The sequence below is a fragment of the Phasianus colchicus genome, chromosome 7 (genome assembly GCF_987193195.1).
Source record: "Phasianus colchicus chromosome 7, bPhaCol1.hap1.1, whole genome shotgun sequence".
Lineage (NCBI taxonomy): Eukaryota > Metazoa > Chordata > Aves > Galliformes > Phasianidae > Phasianus > Phasianus colchicus.
The window spans coordinates 18,010,145-18,034,013 of NC_143442.1; the positions used below are offsets into that span (position 1 = coordinate 18,010,145).

Genomic DNA, 23,869 nt, shown 5'->3' on the forward strand with positions numbered 1-23,869 from the left:
AAGGTAGCCAGTGAAAAAAAACATAGTAGTTGTTGCCCAGATGTCTTGACTTAAAGCTTTGGCAACACTATTACTGGCATCAGCGTGTCATGATTTCACACAGTAACAGGGTAGCAGGAATGTTAGCAAATGTATCACAGTGCTTTGGAACAGAAAAAAATCAGTGATGCCACATATTGAAAGCCTTACAGGAACATTAGTGTGAATTCTTACTGGCCCATCTAAAGTCTGAAATATTTGCCTGTCTTGTTCATCTCGGGATTGATATGGTACACAGAATCAACTAATTTTTCGGCATTTTGCTGACCCTCCATTAGTAGGTAATGTACAGAAAGTCCTAAACAGTAAGTACTAGATTTTGAGACTGAGTTGTAGGGACTGAGGGTTTTTCCACAAAAATAATTCACAAAACGATACAAGGCAAAAATGGGATCTCCCTGAATTTGTTTTTGACATAACAGAAAGAGATTACTCATTTAAATCATATTTTCTAAAAGTAATCCACCATAAACTGCTACTTAGAACAGTAGCATGCCAGTTAAATATAACTGATTACTGTAATCCTTTATATTAACCTGGTGATTAGGCATTTTGTAATGAACATAACATTGAAAAGCAGTGAGAATGCCAATAAAAGGATCTTTGCCACTAAATAAGAACTCATGCTCATAATCCATAAAGGTTTCCTTTAGTTAATTAGTGCAAATTTTCTGATAATATATACGTTTTAGACCATTTATATGACACAGTGTCCTGATACATTTTAATTTTTTGTGCAATTACATCTTATTTCGTTTAGTACAGGGATGTTTTGTCTGTGGAATGAAAAAAAAAACAGCAAATGTCACTGCAGAAAACCTGCAATCTCAAGATACAGTTGCAGCAGTAAGGCTGGCAGCTTTGCAACTATTCTACTTTCAACATCTTTCATCAAAAACAGACTGCAATGTACTTCTTGTGCAGAATCACTCTATGATGCAAGCTGAAAAACCACCACTAAGATTGCAAAACTGTTAAGCTCTATCTTTATAAATCTAGGCCTTCCTTTGCTTCTTTTTACTAGTCATTTTTGTCCCAACTTTTAAGAGAAATTATCCAAAGTCTTCAATTTCTGCTACCCTGAGATTTAACTGTTACTTTAACTACAGAGCAGCACCAAATCTAAACTTAAATTTTGATGCTTTTTTAAAAAAAATCTAAGTTCAGTGGATTTTCATGTGTAGAAACATTTTGCACCAAGCATGGTACCAGTTTAGCCCCCAGATTCATTGCAGGGTCAGTGCTTGTAAATTGTGTGTCAGGTTTGGCATGCTACTGTTCTAAGTAGCGGTTTATGGTGGATCACTTTTAGAAAATATGATTTAAATAAGCAATCTCTTTCTGTTACGTCATCCACAGTCGCACACTGCCTGAATGTGCATTACCAGTGGAATGTGACACAGGGTGGCTTTCTGATGGCAGAAGAGGCTATTCAGATGCAAACGGATTGTTTCTGAATTGAGTTGAAGTCTTCTGAACTGATGTTGTGGCTGCAAACCAGGGCCTTGCATTACCCTCAGAAAGATGCCGGTTTCACTAATGCCTCTGCTAGGCTGGCATCTCAAATGTTTCACTGCCATTGCCTACTCACAGAACCCTTACACGCGTGAGTATTTTTCTGAAGAAAGATGAGAATACTAAATACTATTAAGCTTGAGGGATTCAAATAAAAACAGCCATGTTCTAATTCGTGTGCTAGTTGATATTTAGATATTAACACAAAGTCTGCCATTTTCCACAGATCCATTTCAGAGTGCTGACACTACCACATAAAAAATACACATTTCAAGCCTTCTCAAGGTTAGGCAGAGAGCTAAATCCTAAATATGGAACTCGATTTTCTAAATCATTCTTAATGGCCCCAACCAGTGGATTAATTGATACGAAACTTCTCAGGCTTTTTGAGAGAGTAAAATGGCTGTCTGATGCCAGTTGTATGGGAAATTCTGCACTCTGAACCTCAAGTGAAAACAGGTACTTTTCTTCAACTCAGAATTAGGTATCAGCATGTCTAGGAAAGGTTGAACTTAGGCCCCCATTTCCATCCCGTGAACCTAAGTTGCTACCTGTAGGCTAAGTATTGTAGCAGTCATTTTGAAGCATCTTGCAGTGCCCTGATGATACCACAGAAGAAACTTCATAATCAATTTCAGGACTGTGATTTCAGGACTAGGGGACAAACGAATTTATATTGCTCTCTGCAAATTTGCTATGTTTTAGTAATACCAGAAAAACTCTTCTGTGTTTCACTGCTTTGTATTTTTCATAGGTTGTTTTGCTTGACAAATTTTTCTGTTGTCTCCTTATCACGTTCTAAGTTCCATTATGTGAAATTGCAGAGCACAAAACTAGAAATATTTCTTGTAGACATTTAGCAAGGCTGAGCAAATACTTCACAAATGGGAATAATTTACTTAATACCATTTAATCTTCTTGCTCACTAATGTCTATGAATATATTATTTTTCTCAAAATACATTTTTATTCATTTTTTTTCTGTTTAAACAGCATAGTATAATATGTAACTAAATTTTATTTACATTAATTTATCTGCTTGACATTATTCAGCTTGACTATGCAAAGCTAAATTAAAAAGGTGTTTGGAAGAGCGAACTGGAAACAAATCAGTGGTTAGAGTTAGGAAAATGTTTTGTGACTTTATATCAGGAAAATAACATCTGGCCAGTAGAAGTAAAATTTCAAGAAATTGTAAGAAATATTCATTTTAGTGAACATATACTTAAGCACAGACTAGATAGTGTGCAGATATTTGAGAGGGCAAAAAATAGTACATGTGAAGACATCCTAATCCTACAAAGGTTGCATGATGATGTGTAATTCAAGCAAATGCAGGGAAAATAAACGTCCTTGAACAACCTACAAGACGTATTGCTTGAGAGAGCAGGACAGTTTATCTGGGAATTCAGAGGGAAGGTAAGATGTACTCGTATGAGACTGGTAGGCAATCAAAGGAGCTTGTTATAAGAAGTCTCTGTTAGCACAACCATACAGAAAGGATAGGGTGCCTGATAGATGATGAATATCAGCTGGATCAGAGTACAAATTTTCCTGGAGAGGGAAACTTGGAAGGTAGAGAGATCGTGACTGCTGCTTGTCTCTGAGCCACGACAGAAGTTATGTTTAGAACTACAAATTAATCTCATATTTTGCCTTTGAATATTACTTAGGTGACAAAGGTGATGAATTAATGGAGCATGAAAATGCATCCTCATTTCAAAATTTCATACTGACAGTTTCTAAATCTAGGGATGTTTTTTCTAGTATAAACAAACAGACTGCCTGTGCCTACTGCCTGTATTATAGACAACTATAACTGAGAGGCAAAAGACAGTAGGGCTTTAACTCCTATGGGTTTTATTATTTGTTAAACACAACAGGAACGTGAACAATTTTGCATCTAATAAATGCATACTGACTGCAATATTAGGGGAATGTAGAGTCTTGGGAGCTACAGAAAAAATATAGAGCTTGTAACGACAACATAATGAATGTAAGTCATACCATTCTGAGAATCATTATGTATAGATGGGACATGATATATAGATGGGAGTTTGGTATAGATAAGAATACCAATGGATTTTCACCCTTCCTTGAAATATATAAGTGGTGCATAGATGTAAAATTCATTATGGTCTCTAGTGAGACAAAGCTGCTCATTTTTAAACTGATTAGTTTAGGTTCTTACTGAAGAGATAGATACTTCATAGGAGTAAGTATATCAAGATTAGATACTAAGCAGATTACCTGACTGCAGCAGTAAGTATTTATAAGTAGCCATTTTCTTATTTTTTTTTTTCTGTATACAAAATACCATTTAATTAGAAAATTCAAAAATGAAATTAATTTTGTTATTCCATGATTGGAACATGGTTTTAAGTCTTTAGAGTAAAATGTGCTGTAGACAGATACAATCAAAGAACCGTAATACTGAAGAACAAATGAACAGCAGCATGCAGGCTGTTCTTCAGGATATGTAAAATGATAAAGCCAATGGTACAATCTGTAGGTTCGTCTACCAAAACATTTATTGTAAACTATAAAAGTTAAGAAAATATAACCATCGGTTGGGCTGCTATTTAGAATCACCAGAATTTGTATAGGCTTGGGCCTTCTCTGGGAATTTAGAAATTAGGGAGTGGAATCACATTAATCCTAGACATAAGACATGAACATTAGATCATTCAGAGAAAACTGCTTTGCTGTGGGCTATTTTGTGCCTATCTTGTGAATAAATAGAGAAAAATAGTCACCAGAGGTAGCAGGTATCATCACAAAGACTGAAAGTCACTGCAAAATTAAAGTGTAAAGAGAACAGGCTATTTTAAATCATTCTCTGGCTACCAAGTGTAAATCAAATTGAATGGACTTAGGCTGAGAAAAGACTCAGCACGCTTCCTGTGTTAGCATGTTACATGCTATTAAATTTGCTGACTTCATGAAAAACAAGTCCTCTTCTGTACTAAAACTCAGCTTTAAATCTCAAAGGATTAATGTGCATATCTAATAGACATTATCACCAACAGAACTGACTTGTCATAGCTAATAATACCTACAGTTCCCTAGCACTATTACCTTTATTATCTGCATTTACTGAAGTACAACAAAACCTCCCCCTCCCCAGCTTTACAAATTTGAGTTCTGGGAGTGATTTTTTTAAGTAAACAATTAAAAAACTCAAAATAAGATAGCCTATTGGCAGTTCTAGCTGAATAATCTAGCTGTGGATGTTCCTGTTCATTGCAAGGCAATTAGATTAGATGACCTTTAAAAGTCCCTTCCAACTTTAGGGATTCTGTGATATGATTTTTTAATTTATTTATTTTTAATTGCAGTGTTCTTTGTGTTCATTTTATTGAAGCCATGTATGACAAACAAATACAGGTTTTAGCTTATCATTGGTGTACTGTATGGACGAAATTTAAAGCTCACAGATAAAATGTTTAATAGTACAAAACTTAGGACTTCTAACTTTTATGACTTGAAAAATGATATACATTATTATCTTAGTAAAATTATTACTTCACTTATGTTATTATCTCTTGGATTATCCAGAAGCCAATCAGATGTCTTGAATTAATTCAAATAGACAGGAGTCATAAAGCTGTGCTGACCTTAAAGTAGCTACTGTACCTGAAGACTTTATCCCTTTGCTTTTATGGATAATTTATTTGGCTGAAGTCTGTTCAGTAAGCAATTTAAAATTAAAATCTGTAATAAGAGTTTAGTAAAGATGAGTCATTCTGCTGCAGAAAGTGATTAGGTATATGTAGTTGTTTGATTATATTTTCCACATAATGGCCTGCATGTGTGAAGAGTCTGAAATTACCCTAGAGTGTTGTCAAAATAGTATGCGAGTGCATTTTTTTAACACAGATTTATTAATGCTTTGGGTTGTGTTTGTTTTTAAACTGATCTTCTTTCATGGTATTTACCTCAGAAGTCTTAACTGTGACTTAATGCAGTATTTACTATGAAGCAATGAAATAATTTTTAAAATTAGAGGTGTTCATCTTTTCATGCACATCAAACCCAGGTTTCTAGATATTTCTAATAGAATACCATACAGGATTAATTTATTCTGGTTTATATCATATTGTCCAAATGCTACTGTTAGCAATCAGCTCCAGTGATACTTGCATTTATTTAATGGTCAAACATGTCCAGGTTTTAAATTAGCCTGTTTTCCAGGAAAAGCTTCATCTTTACTATGGGGGCATCCATGCAGGTGACAACTGATGTATTTAGAATCAAACATTATGGCTTGTTTGTAACACGCAGCTTGGGTTGGATGCATACAATACACCTTTACATATCCTGCCTTATCAAGATTTGAATCAACTGAATCATTTTTAGTCTGTAATGTAATTCCCTGGAAGAATATAACTAGAAGACAAAACTCCATGAACCTGAACACCGTAAAGGATTTACATAAAGAATATATTACTGGAAGCCAGGGGCCAGGTCACAGAGGAGGGAGGAGGCAAAGGTTGAGCTGTTTTATTCAAAAATAGTGATCAAGGACCACAAGTAATCATTAATATTTTAAAAGATCAGTTGAACTGTTTCCTAAAGAAAGAGGTTTATTGAGAGCAAATGTCTCCAGAGATACTGTATTACAACAACAGTTTTTTCTTACTTTAATACATGCAAGAAATAAAAAAGTAAATGAAAACTTGAGTTCCCCTTTGTATGCTTCATTTTGTGAAAAGTGATTTTAAAATATTCTACCCAAGAACAGGAATTGCAATTTCTTCCTGTACACATAATTTCTTCAAGTCCAAATTGCCAGAACCTCCAGATTTTTGCTTTATCATCCCCTTACTGTATTGCTCAGGTTCAGCACAGTAGTGCACACTAGTTCATATTCAGGAATATAGTGCAAACTTCAGTACAAGTTGACAGGACTTCGGTCTCAAAAGAAATCCTGAAGTTTCAATTGAGTGTGCCTTTTCACTTGGCCTAAATCCCTTGATCTACTCCTAACTTGTGGTGCCACAAAGAAACACAGAAGTTGACTTAACAGAAGGGCTGAGAACACACTATCTGGGGCACCTGCTGCCTTTGTTAGCCCCAAAGACTTTAGAGCAAAGCTCAGTATTTCTACTGCTGTAACTACAGGAACAGCAATATATAAAAAAAACGTTTGTATTGTTGCCAGTATACACAGTGTAAGTATTCAAATACAGGATATATAGGAAGCTGGAGCAAGGAAACAAACCTGTCAAGCTTCAATGATGACTTCTACCAATGTGTGTTTTTTTCTGTGTGTGTGTGTGTTCATATATTCACTTCTACTCAGGTTTCTTTATTTGCTTTTTATTTATGGTTGAGTGCTTGGCATAAGCCCTGCCAGCATATTCAGATCTGTGAGGGAGCAGCACTGAGCCTCTGTCAGAAATTCTGCCTGTTCAATGCGCTAGACAGGTGATGAGCAAGCCTGATAGCTGCCCAGTGTGGGCACCGATTAATGATTACCTCACCTGGTTTCTGGCCATTCTTGCGTAGCCCTGGGTGGTCACTGGATGTCATCCAGTAAGCAGTTTTCCAGCCCAGGAAACTGAAGTTCACTGGGAAGAAGCACAAATGACAGCTATCTATCCTTGACCTGTGCAGTAACAGCCCTTGGTCAAAACCCAGTCAAAGATAAAAGAAACCCAGAGATTTGGCAGTGTTACTTGCACTAGTGACTGACGTCTATGTTGTTTGCAAAGCCACTTGGCTAAACCTGGGTTACCTTCTTGGGATCACTGCATTATGTTTTATTCTTATTAATGAACCAAGATTATGGAGTGTGGAGATCTACCCTGCCAAAAAAAAAAGAAAATGTGATGTCTGTTAATTAATATTAATTCAACTACTAATTTAGTGGCTGTTTCTTTTATATTATCTGCTCAAAGTCATAACTGATGATCATAACACCCAATCCATTTTTTATGATTGATGACATCAGGACTTGATAATAGTAATAATTACCAACTAGTAGATTTGAACTCCTGTCTTTCTACTTTCATTTTTGAGAGTTTATTCAAATTGAAGGTTTTGGTGGGGAAAGACAAAACCTTCCCATAGTACTATGAAGATAGATGGCAATCAGCAGAGTTCTGCACGCTCTTTTAATCTTTACTGTGGTGTTGGAATATATTTAATATCATGTAAACTCCAGTCTACTAAGAGAACTAGATTAATTCCATATCCAGGGAATGACTTCAGTGTTTTGGAACAGTGAAGCCTTTACAGTATAGAATTGATTTGCTGGCCTAGCATACTACTAACTTCAGATTACTAGTATGAATTTCAGTTCATTAGTGCTGTGTTTAATATAATGGAGGCTAGACTTCTACAAAATTCCTGGGACCCTGATAGAGAAAGCTGACAAAAAAAAGAGCCTGGTCGTCACTGGCATGCATTTGAGTTTATGTGCTCTCAAATTAAAGGTTTTTACTTAACCACTACTGTGTTAGGCGAAGTTCGCTCTAAAGAGAAGCAAGGTGAAGGTCAGTAGCCCTACAATGCCTGTCATATATCAGGACAAAGGGCTTTGGTGAGGAAGAAATTTTCCAAAGTGACATAAACCACAGTTTGACCTGTGCCAAACACTGCAGTATGACATAACTTTGGCAGACGACTTCTAAAATCTAAAAATTACTAGAGTACTAAAGCAATGAAATAAAAGATGAAAATGTTTACAGCTGCTGCATGTCAGATTCAAAGTTTATATTTGAAACATAACAGTAAAATATTAGAACATCAGATGCATAAAACTGAGTTATCGAAACAATGCAGCTCAAAACATAACATGTCTAGATGTATATTTATTTTGGCCAAAATAATTTCGAGGACTGAGAAATAGAATGTAAACTAGTTATATGACAATCCAAGTATCTATGATTTTTAGAAGCATGTTTTTCCTATATGCCTGCTAGCTGAGAATAAAATCAGAGGTTATCGTGGTTGATTGGCTAGAATCAGAACAGGGCTTAGCAATTACAGTACCTAAAATACAAGAGCTGAGATATTTGTACATACACTTATGGTTGTTTTGTTTTTGTTTTTTATACCCAGAGTACATCTAATGCCAAATAAAATTAACTCCAAAGCCACATGTCAATCTAGAAATGAAGTTGTTCACGGCTTTCATGAATACAAGGTCAGAATATCCTAAAAACATTCTTTGTCACTACAGAAGAATTTGTCAGAACCCAATATGTAATTCACAACCTCACTGAATGCTTGTTAACTCTTGCTGACAATTAAAATGTATCCAATGCTATTGCTTCTTACCAAATGAGCTAAAGTCAAAGTGAAACTGATAAAGCAGTTTGCTCTGACTACCACAGATAATGCAGAACAGTTCAAACTTGATTCATGCCTATCCTGTAAACAAAGTTATTTTAAGTACTTATTCAGATTGGGGAAGAGACTCATTTCATATAGATATTCAATTTGCCATTCTCTTTTCTCAATTGTCCAGGGATAGTTGTCTCAAATTACACTGTGCAATCATCTATGTGATTACCTCAGAAGAAATTTTTCTCAGGCAAACATCCATAGTCAGGACCCAAGAGTGAAAAGAAGATGGAAAAGAGGCAGCAGCACCCTCGCATTGACCCCAGCACAGACAAGTTTGAATTAGGAGATGAATACTAACAAAAACATCATTCCAAATAATTCTTGAAGGGAAGGACCTAAGACCAGGTCTCCAGAGATGAAACATTTGGCTCCTGCCTTGCTTCAGGAGACAGGATGCAGGGCCAGCAGGACTGGCAAGCAAAGAACAGCATGATGTCCCATATAGCAAGGAGGTCTGTTGCAGTGCTTCAGGCATGTGGCATTCCAAAAGAAGTAAAAATACCATGCAGTTATTTAAATATGACTGTCTAGAAAATGTTGCATCAATAGCATGCTTTGCTGTAAGAGGTCTCATAAGCTTTCACAGAATCACAGAATCACAGAATGGCCAGGGTTGGAAGGGACCCCAAGGATCATGAATCTCCAACCCCCTGCCACAGGCAGGGCCACCAACCTCCACATTTCACACCAGCCAAGGCTGCCCAGGGCCCCATCCAACCTGGCCTTGAACACCTCTGGGATGGACGGGGCATCCACAGCCTCTCTGGGCAGCTGTTCCAGCACCTCACCACTCTCTCTGTAAAGAATTTCCCCTGACATCCAACCTCAATCTCCTCTCCCTCAACTCCAAATCATTTCCCCTCGTCCTGCAGTTATCGTCCCTTTCAAAGAGTTGATTCCCCTCCTGTTTGTAGGCTCCCTTTAGGTACTGAAGGCTGCAATGAGGTCACCCTGCAGCCTTCTTTTCTCCAGGCTGAACAAGCCCAGCTTTCTGTTGACTTTGTGTCCTCTCTTCTCCTTTGTGACACTGCAGGACTCAGTAAAGGCCAAAGGTTTGATTGGAATATGTGAGGAATCTAGCAAGAGAATAATTTTCTTTAGATAAACCTGCCTTGGAGTTGGAAATCAGTTTTGATGACACATTTTTGAGGACAGCCATATCATCACAGTTAGGCAGATAAAGCCACAATGCTCTCTGAAGAGGGCATAACTTCCTCACTAACCAGTCACTTCCAGGAGAATTCAGTAGTATGGAAAAGAGGAGATAAAAGGTACTTACTGAAACTGTAATTGTTCTTTAACATGTTGTATTTAGAGTGGATTCCAGAATCTGCTCCCCTGTTCATAAAGGTGTAAAAATTATAAGGGAAACCTCGAGCATCACTGTTTTCCAGACCTTTATATCTTTACATGGAAGCAGAAACTGGCATAGGATACTTATGCCCAGATGAAGAACTGAGGTTCTATATGGTAGAAATCATTTTGATAGAAAGATCTTCCACCGCTACTGCTTTTCTAGTTTAAATGGTGATAGAAAATGTGGAACGGGAGCCAAAATATTGTCAAGAGGAAAATTGTATACAGATGTCATTTACAATAGCTAAAGCATACCCAGCATCTTCATTTATCATTATGATGGTGGCATAAGTACCTGCAAACTTTGGTCTATATTTGCTCGCTTATTACTGAAGAAACCTAAGTATACAGAAAAACTGCGGACAGGTTTCAGATTTTATTTTCTGTCAGAAACATCTTGCATAGCAAAGACTTGATACAGCACATAGGCTCTGAAGGGTGGTGCAAGGATAAATTTAATGATGTTTGCATGATAGTTTTATATTAAAATAAAGAAAAATAGACACATGGAAACAAAAGCATGCCATGTGTTTCTAAGCCTGTATTTAGAGCTAAAACATTTATTTTCTTATAGTTGTTTATGAACACATAAGGTACACATTTCAGAAAAACAACGACAATGCTAAACTCTCTTAGGGAAATGACTAACATAATTTTATCTTGAATTCTTTAGATTTTTTAAAAGTTAACTTAAAGTGAAAGAACATTAAAACAACAATTATAATATTTCTGTGACGATAAGGACAGTGTGTTACTGTAAAGCAAATTTTATGTGAAATCTGAGTAAATTTGAAGCTGAAGCCTCCAGGCAGACCTAAAATGAAAAGCGATAAAGACACTCTCTGGACCACCTGTACTCGCCTATTATGATGATCTCTCAGATATAGGACAGATTACAAGAATAAGGTGTATGAAAAAATAGCTTCTTGAAACTCATTCCTGCCTCTGATCATGATAAATGCTTTGCTTTCAGTTTGAATAAGAAGATTTTAGAGAAAAGAAAAAAAAAAAGAAAAGAAGAATGATGAGTTCACAGGGGAATATTTGAAATGAGCAGGTGTTCCAATATTTTTCAAGACAAATGTTAAAGTTTCATTTAAATTCTTTCTCAATAAGTTTATGGCAATTTCATACATATATGAGATACTATGAATGGTAGCATTACATGGGAGACATTTACAGGTGGAACACTGCAGCAAGGTATTGCACTACGTTTCCAAATATAAATGCAAGCACACTAACACAGTATGCAGGAGGACTTATAAAGCCAAAAAAATGCTGCATCCATTTAGCTTTTCTATGAGGGCTGGATATGTAAAGATACTATGTCTGAAGTCACAGTCATAGATTATTGAGGTTTAGTTCCAAATTCACTGTCTGTCAGAGTTTTCTTTTCTCTTTTTGCTCCTTTTGCTAGTCATCTCTAACCACTGGCAGCAGAAAAGAGATCAGTAGATCACCTTTACAGAGGCAAGGCAGAAATACCAGAGGAGGTAAAGTTAGGGATAAATGCTACTACTTCTCTGTTTTTTTTTTCAGAGATGTGGTTTTGTGCCACTTAAAGACAACTTTGATACTATGCATGCTGCTGGAAATGACTGTAATCATTGTGCATTGTATAAAGTTAGGAAATAATTTTCTCCTTGATTGAGAAGGATGCAACAGAGGTAGAATTGTTTCTTTTTCTGTAAGATATTTTTACAAAGCTGAGGAAACAATTCTTAACCAATGAAAACTAATATTTTAGGTTTCAAAGATAAATGCTAAGTTTTGGGTATCCCAAAACTCTTCACATAGGAAGAGACAATATTGCCTACTCTCAAAATATTTTCACTCTGTGAACTTCCCTGAGTGCTCCTCTTAAATCATTATTAAAATGACTACAATGCAGTAATTTAGGAAAACAGTAAGAATAATCATAGACATGCTATCAAAATGTTGAAAACGCAATGCACTCTTTTCTTCTAAGCAACTTATTTATAGACTAAACTATGTCAAAATGAAATACAGTAATTTTATTTTTTTTTTATTTTAATATAAATATGTGCACTAATGTATTGGCAAGGAAAGAACACCTTATAAAACACTAACTGAAAAAGTGTACTCATTCTCTGTCACACTGAAATAACCCTCTACATTTCTATGATCTTCCAGTCAGGTTGTTAAGAAATGCATAACGCTATACAATTATAATTTGAAAATCAAATCATACAAAATTCTTTCAATAATGGAATCTACATGAAACCACATTCTGAGTATGAAGAATCATAGCAGTCTGAAGAGTGTAAAAATTCACCTACACACTGAGTAGCCACATGGACTAATTAAGATTTTAAGTGAATTATTATTTCCTTGCCATGTTCTTCTCGCTGCCCTAACTTTTGGCTTGTTTAGGTTCAGTATTATCCTGTTTTCCTTCTCCTCTACATGCTTTCATTAGATTATGCAAATTAAACTGTGCATAGCTGGCAGGTATAGGTCTTCTTGTGTAAAGAGCTTATCAGTATGTAGCAACTTAGAACATTCATATCAGTTTATACTCTGACTTCGTCTATTTGTCTCTTCCTGTTTTCACTATGGTTGGTAAGCAATCAGTTGGTAAATTTTCTACTTCAGTACTCCCTGTGATTTCCATGCTATTAAGGCTTTTTTCCCCTGTGCTGCCTGTAACAAGAACACCCCAAAACAACAACAACCACTGATTTCCATTGGGTCAGGAAATCCATGAAAATGTCCTTTGAGGTCTTGTAGGGCAAAACAGCTTATGAATCCAGTAATGTTCATGAAGAACATGACATCTTGAAAAAGGCTACCATGGTTAATTCAGAGGCATTAATTCTGATTGATACAAACTGCACCAGACACCACATTTAAAATAGAAAAATCCTATTGATAAATAATGTGCTAATACTATGCTTAAGACATTAGTATGGGAAATCCTTTAGTCATTCCTCTTAATTTCAATATATAGATCTTGTTAATGCATTGCTTTTGTAAATAATGTTGACAGCAGGTGGTAAAATGTGTAGGATTAGTAATTAATTTCAAAACATGTATGAGCAAATCTGGGACATTCTTTAACTGCAGAAGTTCTTGCATGGGTATGTTATGGATGAATAATGCATAAATAGTGGGGAAAAGTTACTTGTGGTAGGGTATGTTTATTTAATTTTGTTCTTAATAAATAATGTATGTGATTTTGAAAGTTTTTGTCCCATCGGAACCAGAATTTCTATGAAATCTTAATTTTTGTTATGTTGAAAAAGAAGTCAGGTGAACTGTGTGATGCCAGCTTGACTGGTAGCAGAACCTGACATTTATGCTTCTGTAAATGTTAACATAATGGAGCATTTCAATAAATACGTTAATTTAAAGAATATCATTAAAAATAAAATATTATGAATAGAAGTTTTTAAGGCTTATGATATTGGGCTGCTTTACACTTTTAACCAGAAAATAATGAAAAGAATTAACTAAAATTCTAAAATGAACTAATATTTCACAAAGAAATTTGCTTATTTCTGTTCCTACTAATTAGAATGATAACCAGAAGTATTCCTTAGGGTCACATTCTGAGATCCTTTTCCCAGGAGTAACACTGCATTATCATTCCTTAAAATTCCTTATTTCTCCTGGTCCTTCCACCCTTCTAGTGACCAAGATAGTAGACTTCTCTTCTGATTGCCCATTGGCTTTTGGTTCCACAGAACAGAATTAGTCTGATACTGCTTTTCCAAAGTTTTGCTGCTTTACCAGATTTAGTATTGTCCTTTCCTTCCACTAAGGGAAGTGCATCATACACTGTGCAATTCATAGATAAATTCTTGTAGTATAGGTGATTTAACATCAGTATTCCAGGAGAGCTAAGACAACACAGAATCTTTGCTGAGAAGTGCCTGTAATATATGTTCTGTAAGTCAACAGACATGAATGATACCAAATATACTGCAACTCTCAAAGTTTCCATGCCAAGAGTCCATTCTGAGCTAAGTTCAAGTGGCTTGGAAAAGTTTTGCACAGCTTTTTTGAAAGCACGGAGGTACAAATCATACAATGTTATATTTATGATTATTTGATTAATTTTCATCACATTCATACACTCTAGAAAATTTGGATTCTTGTGAGGATTTTTTACTAGAAAGGAAATAAGTAGAAGGAGGGATCAGGTAGTCTATTCTCACCCACGTTTTGTTGTCTTTTTCTTAAAATATGTGCACTTTACAGACAGACTAGCTCAAAAGCAATGCATGCTGAAAAGTATGGCATGAGATCTCCAGAAACCAATTCATTTAAACATCCAGCAGTTCATTTTTCCATCCACTGGTTCAAGAATTTAAAGTCAATTTTTTTCTACCATGTAGTTTTGCTGAAATTGTTTGTATTATTTCAAGCTAAGATGAACATAGTGCTATTTTCACTTGATCTTAGATGGTATTATTCTCTGTTGGCCTGCATAAGGGGGTGCAGATTCCTCTTGTCCAAGTGGAAAATAGTTTTCAGAATTATGTTAGAAATTGTTTATTAATTGCTCTAATCCAAATAACTCTTTTATGCACATCAGATATTTCTTGAAGTCACCCTGAGTTAACTCTTGAAAAAGAGAGCCTTATCCTGTATTTCAAAGACTCAACAGGTTTTCTTTTTCCATCCCTTTGCTTCCAGATTGGGCCTGATTATGCTACAACTCCATGGCTGCTTCAATGCAAGATGTGTATGGGATGATGCTGAAAAAGGTGACTGGACCTTCTCTTTCCAAATTTGCATGGCAGGGCTTACCTGAGCAAATTGAAAACTAATCTTTTTTGCTATATTAGTTTTCAGCCAGATCAATCCCACAATCTGATTCATTGCCTGGCTCTGCAAATACTTCCCTGATGTAGCAGACTTAGCTGTGGGTAGGAGCAATGGGAATCATCAGCATCACGCTGCACTCAAAGCAGATGAAAGTGACAATACAGCTACAACTGAATCACAGCTTCTTGTCTTGATAAAGAAAAAGAAGGGAAGATGTGATATTGTGATGTTAACTGACCATGAAAATATGCCATAATTTCACCATGCATGTCAAAAATGCACAACTAACTGGGGTAGAACTATAGATATTGTATATAGACACTGTACTTGTCCTGTTTCTAATGTGACAGCAAATGAATCCATTTGTGATATGTTGTTCCCTTTTGCTAAAAATGTGAACTTCAATTAACAACATTTATTAAATAAAGGAGGTAGAACAGTTATGGATCAGAATAACAAGTTTTACAAAGACTGAGAAGTTTGGCATTGAATATGAAGAGTCAGAAACCAATTCTAATACTGAAATATATACTCTAATAGGAGTAGAAAACTGAAACAGCTCAGCATTTCTATAAATAACTTCCAAATGAGTTTGAGCATACAGATCAGAAGAAAACAGTTTTACTCAAGCAAGACTCTTACCATATCCTCTAGGCATTACAACTACTCTGTTAACAGATACTCAGTATTTCAGGTCAGGATTTCTAGTAAACTGCAGGTGATAGAGTTCTTTCCTATAATCTGTCTTCCTATAAACTTTTCAAGTGCACAGAAAAGCATCAAAAGGAGTCCAGAAATCAGAAAGGATGGTGGAAAAGATCAGCAAACTGAGAAAAAGAGTGCAGACAGGCATGGGAAAGTATACTTGGGGAATAATACTAAGGTGAATCCATAATGCATCTTGTTGTCATTTAATCTTTGCTGTAAATTACATACATTAAAGAGAGTGCTTGTGTGTGTGTATATATATATATATATATAGTTATAATTATAGAGAGTAACATCAAAAAGCTAAAAGAACAAATAGAGCACATTAAAAATGTTTCTGTGGCAGCCATTGAGAAAAAAAAAAGATAGGAACAACATTTGTCAATGTATTTTTTAACTTATGTCTTACTTTCTGCAAGTATCTATGTTTTAAACCCACACGAGGACTGCTTTATCTATCTCAAAAAAGCCTTATAAATATTCAGAACATCACTAGAGTAAATTGTATTTTAAAAGTAAGTAGCATAAGTTTGACTATTTTGTGTGTGTATCCTGAGCACTAAGTTGAAGAAAAAATGTACTTACAGCAATTCAAATATACTCTCTCAAGAAAATTAAATTAAATGTTAAATAAAAAAAATACATATTAGGTCACATCTGAATAAAGCTACTACCTCAAACAATGGGGTAATTAGATACCAAGAAGTAACTTTATTAAATTGTATATATTTCTTAGCATTTATGCATTAACTAGCTTCTTTCACATTAGATTTAATGTAAGTGTTGAAATGTAATTATAAGTAATTGATTTCATATGTACAGCAGATATCCAATCAGATTTTCAAAGGTGTTGAGCTTTTGTGCTTCCCTTTGGTACCCTTTAGGTTTTCTAAGGAAAAGTTCTTGTAGACACAGCCTATGCAGTCCCACAGAGATAACCAAAAGTGAGACACCAATAAATCTCTTGGTTTTGTCCCTGTTTTAGCCACTTCCTAACCTTGTTGCTCTTTTTCCCACTGTGATCCAATGTGCAGCTGCAGAACTCCTGCTGTTGGCCCATTCCCACATTACAGATAGATACTAAGTACAGTGATATTTCTTAAACTCTCTGCTAATGCAGGCAAACAATATTGGCAAGACTACTAAATGACTGAATAATACAATTAAAAACAAGAGTAATGCTATTAATATTTAGAAAAGTTATACATTTTGGTTGTTGCCAGTTTTCCCATGAACTGAACTCTCAGAAACTAGAAACAAAATCTGAAGCAGTAGCAGAATCCTGTTACTTATGAGAGAACATTTGCCGCTGTACAGAATCTATGTCTATTAACTCTCCAACTTCAGTTCAGCTTCCTTGAAAGCTTGAGTCCATCTATTATGATGCTGCAGCAGCAAGAATAAGGCAGAAAATGCAGTCTGAATCCCAACATTACTGAAATGAAAATTTTCTCAATAAATAATGTATCAAAACCTAGAGAACTGGATGAAAGAGAAAACTTGAAGGCATGCTATGCAGAGTTTAAAATACCACATGCTCATACTCGGAACACAGTTGTTTTTGGTTTTTTTTTTTTATGATTCTGCAACAGGAGACAGTAGAAGGTGTAGCTTGAAGATTGGGACCTCTTGTCAAGATGTCCGCAAATAAAAATACTTTCTACTTTTTAAAGAAACAGTCAGTTCTAATAAGTGGCTTATTCTGTTTTCATATCAAAATAATTTCAAAGCCACTAGTCTCAGTACCATGCTATAGTGATTTCATTCAAAGTAAATTCAAATTATCACTGTATGGATGGAAAATATCTGGTCAAATACAGGTAAGTATATCTCTGCTGGAATCATCACCATGGAGGAGCTGCTTTCCCCCTACCTGAGCTAAACTCTTTAAAAAGGAATGTCAGCTTTTGAAGTGGCTGACAATACAGCATCATGCTGCACTGTCTTGGTGAAGCCAAGACCCAGCGCTGTAAAAACGCATACATAGGCTGTTCCATTACAGAGTTCACAATATCCTAAAATAAACATGTAAGAGCTTTCTCAATATGGTAAAGTCTTCTGAAAATTGTAAGTACAGTGGCGAAACATGACTCTCCCACCATGTCAGTGCTTGAAAAAAATATTGAAAGTGTATGCAGCCCTTACACAATCTGTAACTTGTCTCCAAATTACCCAAACACTGTAATTTAATGAATCATGATAAAGAGAAGTCTTGTTATTTACAGCATAAAATTCAAACAGGCATCATAGAAGGAATACCGCCAAGAAATAAGTTAATATAGATTTCAATGTAATTCAGAAGCCTTCATTTTTTGTAAATTTTATTGATTTGAAAGAAAAATACTTTGTTCTGATTTTACTTCCCTGGAGGAGACAGGAGAAAAACGACTTCTATCAGCTATCAAACAATGTGACTTCCATCTCTGGTACAGACTAATTCTCAAAAAATATTTCTGAAGTTTCTTTTTGCACAGTTACTTGCATAGTTTGAATGCTAGAGAGGAATAAATGAGAATGCTAAAGAAATTGTCCTAGTCTCATTAAGGATGATTTCTGTACCCTGTGTGTGTCAACCATGACTCTGTAAGTGCTAGTTAGTAAGTGAGATGTGTGTTAAGCAACATCTTAATTATTTGGGTTCTTAACAGAACTGGAGAGCTGGGTAAGGGTTTTTTTTCTCTCTCTCTGTTTGTTGTTATTTTTTTCCCCATGAAGAAATTATGTATTTATCATTATCAGAATCTGGCAAAACATGAACACTTGCAAAAATATTGTTTGTAAAAGCAGAGTGATGCTTCTTGAATCTTCAGTTCTGTATTTAACTTCTTCAGCTAGGAATATATTCTAGTTGGATATTTAAAATGAGTGAACAAAATACGTTATGTAATAAAGAGTTTTAAAACTATTTTGATTTTTTAAATAGATGATTAAACCCAGCTGATTTTATAATAACAGGTTCATTTCATTAAGAATGTAGAATCACTGAATGGTTTGGGTTGGAAGAGACCTTTCGGATCATCTAGTTCCAACCCACCTGCTATAGGCAGGGACACCTCCCACTAGACCAGTTTGCTCAAAGCCCCATCCATCCTGAGTTTCTAAATGCTTTTCCCAAATTTCCCCAATTTCCAAATGCTTTTCCATTTTGAACCTGAAAAACTGAAATAAGAGAATTTCTAATGAAACAGTAAATCTGATTCCTCTTTATTTAAAATTTAGCTGAGTGTTAAATGTAGTTATTTTGCAGCTCAAGCTAGAATTAATTACTGTGTTTATAAGCTAAATACAATGCATTTGTATTGATACTTTAGACAAGAAGATAACTGAATACATATGAAACCCGCTGTTTCTGCAATCTGGGGGGAATCAGTAGGAGGACTGAACAAAGAACAATAGTATAGTCAGTCTTCACCTGACAGAACAAAAGGAAATTCATGCCTTTATCAGAGTACTGTGCAACATAAATCACAAGAGAGAATAAATATGAAAGAGCAAAGAAAAGAGAGGCAGCACACTGAGGTACATGTACAACTGAAAGGGAACAGAAAGCCATGTGTCACACCAGCATAACAGTGAAAATCAAATGATGCAAAGAGTCTGCAGGAGGATTCAAAACACTGTAAAGTAGCAATAGGTTTGACTTCTTCACAATAGAAGGAAAAACTGTGTTTGTTCATATCATTTAAAGAAGTTCCAAGCATTCTGCAGTACATTTTCCCTAGCCATTTGTAGAACACATTAATTTACTAAACTTAAAAATCCCCCAAATCTATGTGAATTATGAGTTTTGTGGAAACTTAAAGCCACCCTTGTGTTATTTTTCTCTCTTGTGGATTTCCTGTTCACTGAGAGGCATCAGCCTGACAGTGCTGTGCTGTTTGTATGCTGATTGTGCCTACACACACTACCAGCGGGCTCTAAACCTTCAGCTGGAGGAATCAGTTGCACTGCAGGTGAGGGCATTCCGTGTCCCTGAATACTGAAGTCCTTGTTGAATCTGTGAGATTGACAACATGACTGCCACCTCTCCAGTCAGGAATGTGGCGAAGGTAATCAGCATAGTCCAAAAAATGTTTTAGCCTCTAGCTGTTCTCTTGTGAATGCATTCAGAGGCTAATTATCACGAGACGAAGTGCTGTGTAGTTCAGCCAACGTAGATATCTTTAAAAGCGTGCAGTGCTGCCTGCATTTCGTTTCATATATCAGAATGTGATCAGAATCAGGCTTGTTCTACTGCAAATAAAAGCAGCAGGAGTTGGCAATGACACTGAACCAACAACACTCTTGCCCCAAACACACAATGAGGTGTAGACCCTACCTGGGGTAATTGTAACCTTTCAGTAAAGTAACAAAAATTCTCAGCTTTCTTCAACGCATTGGACTTCATCACTTACTTTCACAACAGTATCTGTTAGCTTTCACCATATGTTGGACATAGGCATTTGATGAGGTGATTCAGGAACTGTACATATTCCTGTCCATATGAGGAAGAAGGGCTATCTAGCACCTTTAGGAGTGAGCCTGCTATTGAATGAGCTTAAAGAAGTGTCTCACCACACAACTGCACTTGCCTTGATAGATAAAACTAGTAGATAATTGTTGTGTGGGATCCGGGAGCAAGAGTAAAGCTGTGTTACAAATGTGTGGCTTTTGTAACTTGCTGCAGGAGGCAGTTCCCTTATGGCAGGGAAAAGGGAGAGTCTCATGCTCAGTCTATGACATTTCATACAAGACTCAAGAGCAATACCAGCTATTTTCCTATAGTTGTTCTTTGTTTTCTCTCTTTTTTTTTTCCCTCCTTCAGCCTTTTCATTTTATTTTCCACTTCTTTGTCCACTTCTCTGCTACTGAACTTGTTTACAAGTTAAGAAAACAATAGGGATGGGAGTCAAAAGGGAAGGATGCAATTAGCATCTAGTCATTTACCTTGCTGACCATGCTGGCACTCAAAACATTAAAAAGGCTCTTTGCTCAAATATTAGTATTTGGAATTCAGTTACTTCAGAGATGTTGTTGTTTTTTTCCTAACAGCAAAACACGCTGAGATGCAAAAGATTTTGGAAAACATAATACTCTGCCAAGGCCTGTGAAAATAGATTCACTGCAGTATAGAACATTATGGTTTGTTCCCAGAAATAGCTGATTCTCCTTGCTAGGTTAAAAGATAATGCCTTTAACTTTCACCATCAGGAAGACATTTAAAAGATTTTTTTTGGTCATTTTTTCACTTTGGCACTGTTCAAGTTAGTATTCTTATAGACCTGCAGCCCTTAAAACACCAGTGTGCATTAAAATAAAATTGGGTAGAGACAGCTGTATTTCTTACCTACTTCCACAATAATGCAACACTGAAGCAGGGGAGAAAATTGGTAAGGGGAGTCCATGAGAAGAGTGCCCAGCACACTGTGCTACTAATAGGCCTAAAATTTAAATTGCACTACAGGAAACACAACCATGCTGATCAGCATAATTTCGTCTTTTGAAAGCGGTACTGACTTAATAAAAATATCAAAAATATTCACCTGTTGAAAGCATGAAGAAAGACAACTCCTATGTAGGAAGACTAAATTAAATTACCTTTCCACAAGTCCATCCTGAACAAAAGGCAATTATTATTCTAAATATTGCAAATAAACAGACAAAAGCAAAAAAAAAAAAAAAAAAAAAAAGCGGGGGGGGGGGAACATACAATATATGAAGATCAAGTGAAAAGTAAGGAAATAAATGCCTAGATAACAAGATTGCAATAACCTGTTTATACTTCTAATGTGATTCACTATAAAACTAGGCTTCCCAGATACTTTCAGTTTGATTGTTAGTTGTAGGTATTTTGTTTATATGACTGTACGGAATGTCCTGCAAACGACACCCTGAATTTTACCTGATTTACCTGGATTAAGCACCAAGTTTGTTTGTTTTTTTCCACACTTATCACCATGAGTTGGGGAATTAAAATATCGTCTGTACACATTCCATGGTATTTAAGTAACCATATATGTTGTGGGAGAAACAATCTAGAGAGGAAGATTCACTCTCTTTCATGCCTTACTGTTAGTTTTGTGATTTTGCAGACTCGTCTCATAGCATCCTTATCTGTACTAACTGTACACTGTACTGCCTGCTCCCAAAAGAATACAGAGATAAGGCTTCAGAAGTGTTTTAAACTGTACTTCCAGAGGAATGTGATCTGAAACGCCTACTACAGGCTTAAATTCTTGCCTAATTTCATGTCACTTCTCAGTTTTTCTTATTTCCTACAGGGACAGCAAACATTATGGCCCTTGTACTAACATTAATGAGACTCTTGTACAGCAATCATATAATCCCTGATGTTAAGTATATCCAAATCAGACACCCAAGTAAGAAGTCTGACTGATGGTGCATCTGTCATATGTTTTTTTCATTGTGTTTTTGTCAAATCTCTTTTCTGAAGGAGTTTTCCCTACTATCTTGTAGGTCAATATATATGAAATTTAAGTTGTAATTGTGATATAAGAATTAAATTCAAGTTTATATTGAGTTTATAGTTGTGTAGCTGTGCATGAGGACCATAACTGTCTGAGTGCATGCCCAGCACACAGTCAGCAGACTGGTCTAGGAATTTCCAAAGCTGATCTCTGCAGAGATGAGCCCAGCTAGAGATGAGGGCACTGATGACCAACTGGCTGGCTACACAGCAAAGTATTTGACTAATTCTTCCAAGAGATGGACAGATGGGAATTTAAGGCTGTCCTAGAGACTCCCAGAAGCAGCCTCTGCTGCACATAGAGACTGCATTAATGCTTAAATTTGTTGATTAACATCCTGAATAGAGAAGCTGCCATTCCTAAGGCATTCCCAAAATAGTTTTGGCAGTAGAATGGCCTAACTTTACATAGATAATTTTAAATAGTCAGTAAAAACTTTTCCTGCAGATGCAGGAATGGTGATATAAGACAGGTTTTTTTGTATGCAATCAAGATGTTAGGAGATTATTTGTATATTGGTCAAAATGACTGACAAAAAAAATCAAATTAATTGTCAAGTAGGAGGAAGGAGGTGGAGTAAATTGCTAGAAAAATTGCAGTGTTTGTGTGTAGACTTAATGTTTGTGTATTCTCATTTGATTCTCACTTTCTAAAATAAATCTCTTATTCCTGTCATAGCACCATGATAAAAGGATTTCTCCTTCTTAATAATCTTCCATTACTTTTACATGTAACTTTGTTGAGTTGTTAGCAAAGAAACAATCCTAATTCAAGCATCATAGTTCTCTTTCCAGTAAATATTTGATGGTACTGATATCCTGTGATGCATATTACCATATTTTCAAATTAAGGTGTGTAGACCTATTACGAATGTACTGTGACAAAGTGATACCCTTTTTAGGAAGTGATGGAGGTTTGCTGGTGATGAAATAATTCATGTTCTTAATCAATGTTAAGAGGGAGTGTGCTAAATACCATTCCTCATTTGATCAAGGATACTTGGTAGTAACACCCCAAAATGAAAGACACAGATCTGTGGTATTTCCGTGAGAGACAAATAGCATATTTGACAAAGTAAGAGACAGGTTAAACCACTTTGTCTTACAGGATACATAAAATCACAGAAAGCAGCACTTTAGAATGTCATATGTATGTAGTATTTCAAAAAGTGTCATCCCTAGAAGTCCTCATTCAAAAAAATGTGCACAATAAAACAAAATTTTTGACTGTTGGGAACAACAGCAACAACAAATCAGACTGTTTTCTTTGAATTACTGCTTGCTTACAGGAAAGCGCAAAATATTTTTGAAGTCCTGCAAAGCATTGTATGAGTACTCATTATTTATATATGAATATTCATTCAATGAGGAGTAATTTGAATTTAGAACCTTATCTGAAACACTTTCCACTTTTTCCCTTTCATTTTCTTATCACTACATTTTGTAATAACAGTTGTAGCATTTGCTTTTCGTTCACAAAAAAATTTGTTACTGGTTAAATGGAATCTCTGTTTCCAGTATGTCATAGAAACAAAATGAATGGCTGATATAAAATTTTGCTGGTTCAGATGTTAAGTTAGAGGGGAATAAAGTTGATTTGTAAAAGGTTTTGTGTTTGCAAGCATTAACCTGGGAT

General features: G+C 35.7%; 2 protein-coding genes across 13 annotated transcripts in view; one reads left to right on the forward strand and one right to left on the reverse strand.

Moving 5' to 3' along the window:
* The window catches only part of LOC116232900 (sodium channel protein type 2 subunit alpha-like), a 364,152-nt gene that overhangs the window by 207,833 nt on the left and 132,450 nt on the right, over positions 1 to 23,869 (reverse strand). The window lies entirely within an intron of this gene.
* B3GALT1 (beta-1,3-galactosyltransferase 1) overlaps positions 1 to 23,869 on the forward strand; it is a 182,133-nt gene that overhangs the window by 42,129 nt on the left and 116,135 nt on the right. Inside the window, exon 2 of one of the 4 annotated variants that reach the window (XM_090143970.1) lies at positions 14,928 to 14,998. The exons of the other annotated variants lie outside the window; for them this stretch is intronic. The gene's annotated coding sequence lies outside the window, so the exon portion shown is untranslated. The remainder of the gene's footprint in view (positions 1 to 14,927; positions 14,999 to 23,869) is intronic. 4 annotated transcript variants of the gene reach the window in all.